Source organism: Hyla sarda, chromosome 4, assembly GCF_029499605.1.
Source record: "Hyla sarda isolate aHylSar1 chromosome 4, aHylSar1.hap1, whole genome shotgun sequence".
Taxonomy (NCBI): Eukaryota; Metazoa; Chordata; class Amphibia; order Anura; family Hylidae; genus Hyla; species Hyla sarda.
The window spans coordinates 76,400,332-76,413,311 of NC_079192.1; the positions used below are offsets into that span (position 1 = coordinate 76,400,332).

Genomic DNA, 12,980 nt, shown 5'->3' on the forward strand with positions numbered 1-12,980 from the left:
CCATCCCTCAGTGCCACCCCACCAACACTCCCTAGTCCAGAAGCGGCTGCTGACACCCTCAAACACCACCCAGAACTGCAAGCCCTGCTTGCCCTGTTGCCCACAAAAATGGACATGCTATCCTTAGCGGCTGATATGAAAAAATCCTGGCGACAAGACTTAGCTCCGGTCCAGCAGGAAGTGACCAAATTGACTACTCGAGTGTCGGAGCTGGAAACTTTTAGCTCGGCTGTATCTGCTGAAGTCCATACCCTGAGGGCGGCCACTACATCTATTATGCATCACCAATCTCAGATCATTGATCACATTGACGACATGGACAACCGTAACAGATGTAATAACCTACGTATCAAGGGACTTCCAGAGAGCGTGGGCCCTCAAGACCTGGCGCCAACCTTACAGCACATATTCAATGACTTCTTGCAAAGACCTAAAGACTCCAAGCTGGAACTAGACAGAGCTCACAGGGCTCTGAAAGCAAAGAGCCCTGACCTCTCTAAACCCAGAGACGTGATCTGTCCATCATTACCTCCTGAAAGAGGATATTATGCGAAAGGCCCGCAATACCAAAAGTTTGAAATTCCAAGGGACTGATATCCATCTCTTTCCAGACCTGTCCCTCCGCACGCTCCGTCTTAGGGCAACACTGAAACCCCTCCTGACGATGCTCCAGAAAGCAAAGATCCTGTACAGATGGGGGTACCTGTTTTCTCTCACGGCACGTCACAGATCTACGGTTGGACTGTTGCGGAGACCTGAGGATCTGCCGGAATTCCTAGAAACTTTTAGGTTACCTCTTGTGTCTCTGCCTGACTGGGAACGACTCTATTCTCCGACGACTCTTTCAGCTAGACATCCAGTTGATATCCGACGACAAGAGAGAAAATCCAGAGATGATGTGCCTGACCCTGTACCAAGGAGACTTGGCCACAAAACCAGAAATGCTGTGGCTGTGGATTAAGTGGTTTCTCCTATTTATTCTACGCTTTATATAGTGTATTGCGGCTCTGTGCCCTGACCCCTACTCTGGTAGAGCCTCCCTGACTTGTTCTAAGGACCTTAGTTGTGACCCTTTCTACGCCACCTAGTTCTAGCTCTTAAGCTGTACGGGCCGTCCCTCGCTCACTTCTCCCCCCCCCCCTTGTGTTCCTTGCCTTTCCATGTTCCTATGCATTGTTGGTGTAACTCTCTCCCACCAGATGTTTTACTGGTTGTTAATGATTTCCGCCTCCCATTACTTGTTGTCTCATTAGGTTCCTGACCTATTTTGGTTCATTTAGTCCTATTTGTTTCCGTTGCTCTTCCCACCATACAGTGGAAGGGTTCATTTTATGTGCCACGTGGCCCTAGGACCCCTTATTGTTCCTTCTCTGAGTTGGTTGGTTTCTGGTGTTCCTCTGACGCTACCCCACTAGCCTGGCACTCGGACTGGCTCTGTTGGTGCCTTCATTGGCCCTTATGACCTACCTCTTTAGCACCCTCGCGCTCATAATCTTATGGGTGCTGTTCCTCATACTGACCTGTCCTCTAATTTCTTCTTTTCTATACCCTTTTGTTTCTCGCAGGTGGTGCTCAAGACTATTCCGATGCTGCAGGTGTGGGCGTGCGAGGGTGAGACTCTGGACCGGTGGTAAGTCCTCTAATTTCCACATCTTCATCAATGGCGGCTGACATTAATGTGACGTCTCTCAATATCAAAGGGTTTAACACGCCCAAGAAACGGTCCCAAATATTAGACTCCTTCCATAAATCCCGCACCCACATCCTCGCCCTACAGGAAACACACTTTATGGAAGGCCATATCCCCGCTATACCTACAAGATACTACCCTAAGTGGATACACAGTGCCAACCCGGAAGGTAGAACCAAGGGAGTTTCTCTAGCCTTCCATAGATCCTTGCCAATTAACATACTGGACACCACAACTGACTCTGAGGCCAGATATGTTTTTGTGAATTGTGAAATCTTAAACCAAACTTTTACCATAGCATCAGTTTACGCCCCCAACCACAACCAAGTGCCCTTCCTAATACGAACCCAAAATAAACTAACTGCTTTTGCATCTGGACAGATCATTCTCTGTGGTGAATTCAATCTCCCGTTGTCCCCGCTGCTCGATATGTCCTCAGGCCACTCCACTCTAACATTCCGTAACTTACGTGCCTTGCATTCCAAACTGCATTCACTACAGCTGAGCGATACCTGGCGTGCACTCCATCCTAATGGTCGAGACTATACTTTCTACTCACACCCTCGTAACCCTCAACCCTCGCTTTCACACTCCTCCATAGGCTCCATCACTCTGTCGGACCACGCCCCTGTTTCCATGTCCTTCTCCCTTCCCTCCTTTCCCAAGCCCCAGGCTACTTGGAAGTTAGATGAAACTCTGCTGCTGGATCCCTTGTGTCTCAAGGACCTGCAGGAAACTATTGTTCATTTCCAATCAGACCACTGCTCAGATGGTTCTTCCCCATTATTTAAATGGGAGACCCTGAAATGTGTTTTGAGAGGCATCCTTATGAAGCATGGGGCGAGGTTAACGAGGGAAAAATCGGCCAAACTTACCTTCCTCTAATCCGAACTCCACTCCCTAGAGCATAAACACAAGAGATCCCAGTACGAGAGCACCCTACGTGATGTAATTCGCATTCGACAGGAGCTGCTGTCCTTGCTGAACGTGAAGCACCGATATTATAGACAGTTAACGGGTAGGGTCTTCTACGAATGGGGTAATAAATCGGGTAAGCTCCTGGCTAGAGCACTACAGGAAAAAAGGTCCTTTCGATTTGTTCCCGCCATTCGCAATTCCGCCAACTCGATCACCCACCTCACCCCTGATATTCTGCAAGCCTTTCGCCAATACTACTCCGCTCTCTACCATTTACCCTCCCCGGGCGCTACACCTTCTGCCAATTCTACCCTTCCATCTCTCCGTACATACATAGATTCCACGGCTTTGCCGACTCTCTCTGATGGGGATGTGTCCATGCTTGAGGAGCCGTTCTCGCTGGAGGAACTTGGCATGAATGGCAAAATTTAATAAACTACTCCTCATGGAACTGTCCCAGACACTTCTCTCGGCCATTAATGATGTTTCTGAGACCTCTCCTCCACCCCAATCCTTCCTACGGATCCTACATCACCGTGATTCCAAAAGAGGGTAAGGACCCGATGCTGTGCCAGAGTTACAGGCCGATCTCCCTACTCAACACGGACACAAAGCTTTTTGCGAAGCTAATAGCAAACAGACTGGCCCCACTCATGCCCGACCTGATACACGTTGACCAGGTTGGTTTCATCCGTGGACGTGAAGCCAGAGACAACACGCTCAGAACTTTCTATGTCATCCGTCATGCTCAAAAAACGAAAACACCGCTTTTCCTCTTATCCCTAGATGCAAAGAGGGCCTTTGACCGCGTTGATTGGGGATTTCTGAGGGCTACTCTGGCACAGATTGGACTAGGCCCACAGATTGGACTAGGCCTCAAGCCCAAGTTAAGATAAACGGCCAGCTATCCCCTCCTTTCAGCATTTGTAATGGAACGAGACAGGGCTGCCCCTTGTCCCCCCTACTCTTCGTACTATGCATGGAGCACCTCCTGATTGCCATTCGACAAAACCCTGACATTAGGGGTATAGGGTCTGACTCTTGCCATCACAAATGCTCGGCCTTCGCCGATGACTTGCTGCTCTTCGTGACCTCCCCACTTACCTCCCTCCCTTCCCTTCTTTCCACGATTCATACCTTTGCGAGATACTCTAATTATAAACTTAACTCCACCAAAAGTGAGGCACTGAATATTTCACTCCCAACGGCCATGGTAGAGCAGCTGAAAGGTAACTACCCCTACAAGTGGTGTGATGACTCCCTCAAATACTTAGGGATCAGAGTCCCTTGTAAATTAGATGATACCTTCCCGCTCAACTTCCCCCCCCTACTCCAGACCATCAAATCTGACCTGACCAAGTGGGAGAAAAAGGATTTCTCCTGGTTGGGGCGCATTAATGTAATTAAAATGAATATACTGCCCCGACTTCTCTACCTCTTCTCTGGTCTCCCTGCCGGCCCACCCAAGTCTTTCTTCAAAAAGTTGACTACACTTCATTCTACTTTTGTGTGGGCGGGTGGGCGACCTCGGGTGGCGAGACATGTTCTGTCCAGATGCAAACCGGAAGATGGACTGGGCCTGCCTGATTGCCAATTCTACTACATTGCTGCAGTTCTCTCCCGGGTCCTGGACTGCTGCCAGGTGCCTGTTACTAAACAATGGATTTCCATAGAATCCACCACCTCACATCTCCACCCGAAAAACCGTCAACTGTCTAATGCTATCCTGACCGGATTACCCCCAGTTACGGCCTCCATAGCTAAGACCCATTGCACCCTCTTGCCTGATTCCCTCCTATTCCAGTCAGATGGTCCTCTTACCCCTGTGTTTGGCAACCGGATGTTCCCACCAGCCCTTAGGACGGCTAATTTTTTGGGTTGCTCTAGAACTGTAGGTACTTCTCTCTTACATTTTTTTAGCTCCCTCGGGTCTTAGACCTTTAAATGACCTGGTGGCTGGTGCCTCACCCACACCCTTGGCTAGTTTTCAATATGAGCAACAACGAACATCTAAAACATCTATATCTAGCAAGGCTCAAATGACTAACTATAAAGTATTGACGAGATGGTACAGGGTTCCTGCCCTGCTATCACATATTTATCCCACTGTCCCGGATGTTTGTTGGAGATGTGGGGAGCAGGGAGGTACCATGACTCACATTTGGCTCAACAGCCCAAAACTACTTCCCTTCTGGAAACAGATAGTAGACCTATTCTTTAAACTGACCAAGGTCAGTCTGGCGCTAGACCCTGCTCCCCTCCTCCTATCCATCCTCCGCCCCTCGGTCCCCAAGTGCAGTGCCCGCTTGATCGGATTCATGACCCTGGCCGCCAGGTCAGTCATCCCCCAAAAATGGAAAACCACCTCTCCACCCTCCTTCTCTGACTACCTACAGGAACTATTCCGTATCCATAGAATGGAGGAGCTCTTGGCGGACTCAGCCCGACGCTTATCGAAATATTATCAGATATGGGGTCCCTGGACCTCTTTTGTGTCCTCCCCAGACTATAGAACACTGCACATTTCCAACATGTCCTCCTTATTGGCTATATGGCCCTTTCTCGTGCATGTAGCCCGCCCAGTACTGTCAAGCCGCTAACCGGATGGAGTCTTGCCCGCGCCCGTGACCACTGAAGGTACGCCACCTGCCTTTCTATTTCCTCTGCACCTTAGCACATCTGGCTTGTCATACCATTTTCTTGACTATAGATAATTGTTTCAGTTGATGTGACCAAATACATACTCAATGTTATGTTTGTATAACCTGTTGTAAAACTTTAATAAAATCTTTAATTTAAAAAAAAAAAAAAAGAATTCCAACCCTTAAAATATAACTTAAAGTGTGCTAATGAAATAAGAACAATGGATGCTCTTTTCTTTCTGAAAAGGTTGTTGTTACTGCAAATCACTGTCATATTTTTTAATACAGCAGTAGTGTGTGGTGATATTTGGAGTTTTGCAGGCTCCGATTCATTCTTGGCAGATATTGCGAATCAAGGGCTTATGTCCAGATATGATAGAATATATATAACATCTAACAACCACATACAACTGCTTTTCATTATAAGGGTACGTTCGCACTTACGCAGATTTGATGCACAAGATTTTTTGCAGCAGATTTCAATGTAAACTAAATGACTGAGCACAGCTTCTAATCGGCAGTTACAAATCCTGCTCATCAAATCTGCGCAGGATCCTGTACGTGTGAACGTACCCTAAATCTTTTGGACCATTTGCACGCTTCTGATTTTATTAGCAGACTTTACCAAAAGTTATATTTGGGGGATGGGAATTATGTAAAGGTTTTCTTTTTTGCCCTTTTTTATATTTTAGATATTTGGAATTGTTTTAGCCCCTAACCCACCTTATAGGGGTGTTTCATTTTTATTTTTTTATTTTAATATACAGGCTTATTAGCAAAAACCGTCTGATAGATGGCGTCCATCAATAAGCTGGGGCTTAGCTCCCCAAAACAACTATGGCTAACTTGACCATTATTACCTTGGTACCTACCACCACTGGGTACTGGGAAGATCCTGTAACAGGCGCAGAGCCTATAAAAATGCAGGCAATCCATAAGCTATGGAATAAGCATTAGCCTGCAAATATTTGCCTACACAGCCTCTTTATACATGCTGTCCAGCTGCATCTGGCGAAATCATGGTGTTCGACTTTGGTAAAAAAAAAAAAAATGTCTGCCTTGTGTTTGGCTTTGGAGCTCCTTCCACTCTTGTTAATAAAACTGTAATACACATAACCTATGGAGAGATATGTGGTAAGCACTAGAGAGCATGATGAGGGTTATGTTGGATATGTAAGTCCTTGATGAATACCCCATGGCAGAATAGTACTAACCCAATGTTCCTTTATGGGCACTTGGAAAAGAACAAATACAGAGAATAAGATGTAGCAGGGGCGGACACAGACAACAGAGGGCCCCTGTGCAAAGAATATGCCTGCCCCCCCCCCCCCCCCCAGGTAATATGTTTGCTAGGTAAGCAGGTAGTACGTTTGCAAGTAGTAAATTAGGTAAGTAGAACATTCTCTAAGTAGGTAGGCAAGTAGTAAGTTTGCAAGTTATTTAGGCAGGTAGTAAGTTCAGTTGGTAGAAAGGCAAGTAAAAGGTTTGCCGCTAGGTAGGTAGGTTACCGTATATACTCGAGTATAAGCCGACCCCAATATAAACCGAGGCCCCTAATTTCACCCCAAAATCCCAGGAAAAGTTATTGACTCGAGTATAAGCCTAGGGTGGGAAATACATAATTCCCCCTGTCATCATCCAGACCCCCGTCATTAACACCCTCACCATCATCACCCTGTCATCATCCCCCCTTCATCATCCCCCCTTCATCATCACCGCCTGTCATCATCCCCCCTTCATCATCCCACACCATCCTTCATCATCCCCTTGTCATCATCCCACACCCCCCCTTCATCATCCCCTTGTCATCATCCCCACCCCCCTTCATCATCCCCTTGTCATCATCCCACACACCCCCTTCATCATCCCCTTGTCATCATCCCCTTGTCATCATCCCCTTGTCATCATCCTCTTGTCATCATCCTCTTGTCATCATCCCACACCCCCCCTTCATCATCCCCCTGTCATCATCCCACACACCCCCCCTTCATCATCCCCTTGTCATAATCCCACCCCCCCTTCATCATCACCACATGTCATCATCATCACCACTTGTCAATGTCTGATACAGTGGTCTTCAACCTGCGGACCTCCAGATGTTTCAAAACTACAACTCCCAGCAAGCCCGGGCAGCCATCGGCTGTCCGGGCTTGCTGGGAGTTGCAGTTTTGAAACCTCTGGAGGTCCGCAGGTTGAAGACCACTGCGGCCTTCGACATCATTCAGCCCCCTCTCACCCCCTTTAGTTCTGTACTCACCTCCGCTCGGCGCTGGTCCGGTGCTGCAGGACTGTCCGGTGGGGAGGTTGTCCGGTGGGATAGTGGTTCCGGGCTGCCATCTTCACCCGGGGGGCCTCTTCTCCGCGCTTCGGGCCCGGAATAGAGGCGTTGCCTTGACGATGACGCAGAGGGACGTTGGTAATGAACGTACCTCTGCGTCGTCGTCAAGGCAACGTGACTATTCCGGGCCCGAAGCGCGGAGAAGAGGCCCCCCCCGATGAAGATGGCAGCCCGGAACCACTATCCCACCGGACGACCTCCCCACCGGACAGTCCTGCAGCACCGGACCAGCGCCGAGCGGAGATGAGTACAGAACTAAAGGGGGTGAGAGGGGCTGGATGATGTCGAAGGCCACAGTGGTCTTCAACCTGCGGACCTCCAGAGGTTTCAAAACTACAACTCCCAGCAAGCCCGGACAGCCGATGGCTGCCCGGGCTTGCTGGGAGTTGTAGTTTTGAAACCTCTGGAGGTCCGCAGGTTGAAGACCACTGAGGGCGGAGAGTTCACTCGAATATAAGCCGAGGAGGGTGTTTTCAGCACGAAAAATCGTGCTGAAAAACTCGGCTTATACTCAAGTATATACGGTATACGTTTGTTAGGTAGGCAGCAAAAGCATTTGCTAGGTAGGTAATATGTTTGGTTGGTAGGTAGGCAGGTATATGTTTGGTTGGTAGGTGGGTGGCCACATTACATTTGGTAGGTAGGCCCTTAGTCCAGTGTTTTCCAAACAGGCTTTGGCTGTTTGGGCATGCTGGGAGTTGTAGTTTTGCACCAGCTGGAGGCACTCAGGTTGGGAAACACTGGACTAAGGGCCCAACTACCCACCAAAATGCCACCTTCTGCTGCAAAACTCTAACTTCCAGCTTAAGACTGTCCGAGCATGCTGGGAGTTGCTGTTGCAAAAATACAACTCCCAGCATGCCCGGACAGTCTTAAGCTGGGAGTTAGAGTTTTTCAACAGCTGGAGGCACCCAGGTTGGAAAACAATGGACTAAGGACCTACCTTCCAAACCTGAGTGTCTCCAGCTGTTGCAGAACTATAACTCCCAGCATGCCTGGACAGCTAAAGACTGTCAGGGGAATGCTGGGAGTTGTAGTTTTGCAACAGCTGGAAGTCCCCAGGTTGGAAAATACTGACTAAGGCAGTGTTTTCAAAACAGTGTCTCTCCAGGTGGTCCAAAACTACAACTCCCAGCATTCCCGGACAGTCTCTAGCTGTCAAGGCATGCTGGAAGTTATAGTTTTGCAACAGCTGGAGGCACACTGATTTGTAAACACTGGTGTAACACTGGAGGCACACTGATTTGTAAAACTGGTGCTGAAACAATGATGACACTGAGCGCAGCGTGATTCACTGACCTGCAGGAAAAGCAGAAGGCGGCGAACAGAGAACGGGACACCAATATTGGAGCAACGGGGGAGAATAGACAGTTGAGTTAGTTTCTTTTGGAATAATTTTCATCCCTGGCACAGTGGATAAAACTAAAATAAAATACTAAAAAAGCCAGCAAGTAGAAGTAAAACGTCCGTCTTTATTCAGGGTTCTTCCTTAAAAGCCTTCACGGTGGCAGACAAACCGTGAACATATCAAAAATATGAAATATTGCACAAACAGAGGGGGGTCCCAAGCATGGCTGACGCGTTTCTGATCTATCGATCCTTACTCATAGCCTGTAGATCCTCAAATGAGGCACCCTTATATACTCCAGGGCATATTCCCCATTCCCACAGGAAGGGGAGGGACAGGTCCACATCACATGTGCACGTGATTAAAACAAAAACATGGGACCAAACACAGATAAATTAATCGGAGACATATCAGTAATGTAATATTAAATCTGTTTTGCTATTTAGACCATGGGGTTGAATGCAATTCAAAAGATGAATCCACATGATTTCCCTATTGTGGAGGGATCGAATATGGTCACCTCCCCTTTTATTTAGCTTCACCTTCTCAATGCCTGAGAACCTGAGGGAAGTGGTGTCTGAATTATGACATATTAGAAAATGTTTAGATATGTTAGAAATGTTCGAGCTTAACCTCTTCAGGACATAGGGCGTATGGATACGCCCTGAATCCCGAGTCCTTAAGGACCGAGGGCGTATCCATACGCCCGTGGGAATTCCGGCCCCCACCGCTAGCCGGTTGGGGACCGGAGCCGGATGCCTGCTGAAATCGTTCAGCAGGCATCCCGGCATATCGCCCAGGGGGGTCATTATGCCCCCCCATGTCGGCGATCGCCGCAGATCGCTGGACAATTCAGTCCAGCGATCTGCGGCGATTCCGGGTCAATCGGGTCTCCAGTGACCCGATGACCCGGAATTACTGGCTGTTCGGGGCCGTCAGAGACGGCCCCGAACAGCCAGAGCCTGCAGGGGTGAGGTGGCACTGGTGCCACCTCACGATCGCCCTGATTCGTCGGCCGGATTACCGGCCGACCAATCAGGGCGCCTGCTGCGGGTGTCACTCCCGCACCCGCTCCGCCCCTCTTCCGGAGGACGTGAGCGGGTGCGGGACGTGCACCCCGGGTGCTGGGGACCCCGATCCCCGGCGCCCCTGTTGGGATCGGGGCCCCAGGAGCAGCTGCGGCGGCGGGACTGACCTGCAGCGTCTGGATCGTTGGAGGTGAGTGACAGCCTCCTGCTGTTGCTTAGCAACAGCTCCCAGCATGCAAAAAGGGCATGCTGGGAGCTGTAGTTATGCAACAGCAGGAGGCAGACCACCACAACTCCCAGCATTCCCTTATGGGCATGCTGGGACTTATGGTTTTGCAACAGCTGGAGGCACATTCTTTCTATGGAAAAGTGTACCTTCAGCTGTTGTCTAACTACAACTCCCAGCTTGCACAAACAGCTAAAGTGCATGCTGGGAGTTGTAGTGGTGCATCTGCTGGTTGCATAACTACAACTCCCAGCATGCCCGTTGGCTGTCGGTGACTGCTGAGAGTTGTAGTTTTGCAACAGCTGAAGGCACACTGGTTGTGAAACTCAGAGTTTTTTTTTACCTAACTCAGTGTTTCACGACCGGTGTGCCTCCAGCTGTTGCAAACTACAACTCTCAGCAGTCACCGTACACCATGCACCGTACATGCTGGGAGTTGTAGTTTTGCAACAGCTGGAGGCACACTGGTTGCGAAACACTGAGTTAGGTCACAAACTCAGTGATACATAACCAGTGTGCCTACAGTTGTTGCAAAACTGCAACTCTCAGCAGTCACCGACAGCCAACGGGCATGCTGGGAGTTGTAGTTATGCAACAGCTGGATGTCCCCCCCCCAATGTGAATGTACAGGGCACACTCACATGGGCGGAGGATTACAGTAAGTATCTGGCTGCAAATTTGAGCTGCCGCAAACTTTCTGCTGCAGCTCAAATTGCCAGCGAGAAACTACTGTGAACCCCCGCCCGTGTGACTGTACCCTAAAAACACTACACTACACTACCACAAAAAATAAAATAAAAAGTAAAAAACACTACATATACACATACCCCTACACAGCCCCCCTCCCCAATAAAAATGAAAAACGTCTGGTACGCCACTGTTTCCAGAACGGAGCCTCCAGCTGTTGCAAAACAACTCCCAGTATTGTCGGACAGCCGTTGACTGTCCAGGCATGCTGGGAGTTTTGCAACAGCTGGAGGCACCCTGTTTGGGAATCACTGGCGTAGAATACCCCTATGTCCACCCCTATGCAATCCCTAATTTAGGCCTCAAATGCGCATGGCGGTCTCTCACTTTGGAGCCCTGTCGTATTTCAAGGCAACAGTTTAGGGTCACATATGGGGTATCGCCGTACTCGGGAGAAATTGTGTTACAAATTTTGGGGGGTATTTTCTGCTTTTACCCTTTTTAAAAATGTAAAATTTTTGGGAAAACAAGCATTTTAGGTAAAAAAAAATTATTTTTTTTACATATGCAAAAGTCGTGAAACACCTGTGGGGTATAAAGGTTCACTTAACCCCTTGTTACGTTCCCCGAGGGGTCTAGTTTCCAAAATGGTATGCCATGTGGGGTTTTTTTTGCTATCCTGGCACCATAGGGGCTTCCTAAATGCGGCATGCCCCCAGAGAAAAATTTGCGTTCAAAAAGCCAAATGTGACTCCTTCTCTTCCGAGACCTGTAGTGCGCCAGCAGAGCACTTTTCACCCCCATATGGGGTGTTTTCTGAATCGGGAGAAATTGGGCTTAAAATTTTTAGGGGTATTTTCTGCTATTACCCTTTTTAAAAATACAATTTTTTTGGGAAAACAAGCATTTTAGGTAAAATTTTTTTTTTTTTTTTTACATTTGCAAAAGTCGTGAAACACCTGTGGGGTATTAAGGTTCACTTTATCCCATGTTACATTCCCCGAGGGGTCTAGTTTCCAAAATGGTATGCCATGTGTTTTTTTTTTTGCTGTTCTGGCACCATAAGGGCTTCCTAAAGGTAACATGCCCCCCCAAAAACCATTTCAGAAAAACGTACTCTCCAAAATCTCCTTGTCGCTCCTTCCCTTCTGAGCCCTCTACTGCGTCCGCCGAACACTTTACATAGACATATGAGGTATGTGCTTACTCGAGAGAAATTGGGCTACAAATACAAGTAAAAATTTTGTCCTTTTATCCCTTGTAAAAATTCAAAAATTGGGTCTACAAGAACATGTGAGTGTAAAAAATGAAGATTGTGAATTTTCTCCTTCACTTTGCTGCTATTCGTGTGAAACACCTAAAGGGTTAAAACGCTGACTGAATGTCATTTTGAATACTTTGGGGGGTGTAGTTTTTATAATGGGGTCATTTATGGGGTATTTCTAATATGAAGACCCTTCAAATCCACTTCAAACCTGAACTGGTCCCTGAAAAATACTGAGTTTGAAAATTTTGTCAAAAATTGCTGCTGACCGTTGAAGCCCTCTGGTGTCTTCCAAAAGTAAAAACACGTCAATTTTATGATGCAAACATAAAGTAGACATATTGTATATGTGAACCAAAAAAAAATGTATTCGTAATATCCATTTTCCTTACAAGCAGAGAGCTTCAAAGTTAGAAAAATGCTAAATTTTCAAATTTTTCATCAAATTTACGTATTTTTCACCAAGAAAGGATGCAAGTATCGACAAAAATTTACCACTATGTTAAAGTAGAATATGTCACGAAAAAACAATCTCGGAATCAGAATGATAACTAAAAGCATTCCAGAGTTATTAATGTTTAAAGTGACAGTGGTCAGATGTGCAAAAAACGCTCCGGTCCTTAAGGCCAAAATGGGCTCCGTCCTGAAGGGGTTAAAGGGCCAGCAGCATGTCTAATGTGCTCTTGCATGCCTTTTTTAAGGGACCTTTTGGTGGAACCCACATATGTTAAGTGACATTGTGTGCACTTGATTTTATATAAAACAAAAGTGCTATCACAGTTTATAAAGTTGTGAATGACATGGCATTTGCCATCCACCGTACCTTCTATTTTCTGGCA

The 12,980-nt window shown here is 47.6% G+C and overlaps 1 protein-coding gene across 1 annotated transcript in view; it reads left to right on the forward strand.

Moving 5' to 3' along the window:
- Positions 1-1,232: 1,232 nt before the first annotated feature.
- LOC130368112 (gastrokine-2-like) overlaps positions 1,233-12,980 on the forward strand; it is a 50,682-nt gene continuing 38,934 nt past the window's right edge. Inside the window, exons 1-2 of the mRNA XM_056571411.1 lie at positions 1,233-1,630; positions 5,183-5,245. The gene's annotated coding sequence lies outside the window, so the exon portion shown is untranslated. The remainder of the gene's footprint in view (positions 1,631-5,182; positions 5,246-12,980) is intronic.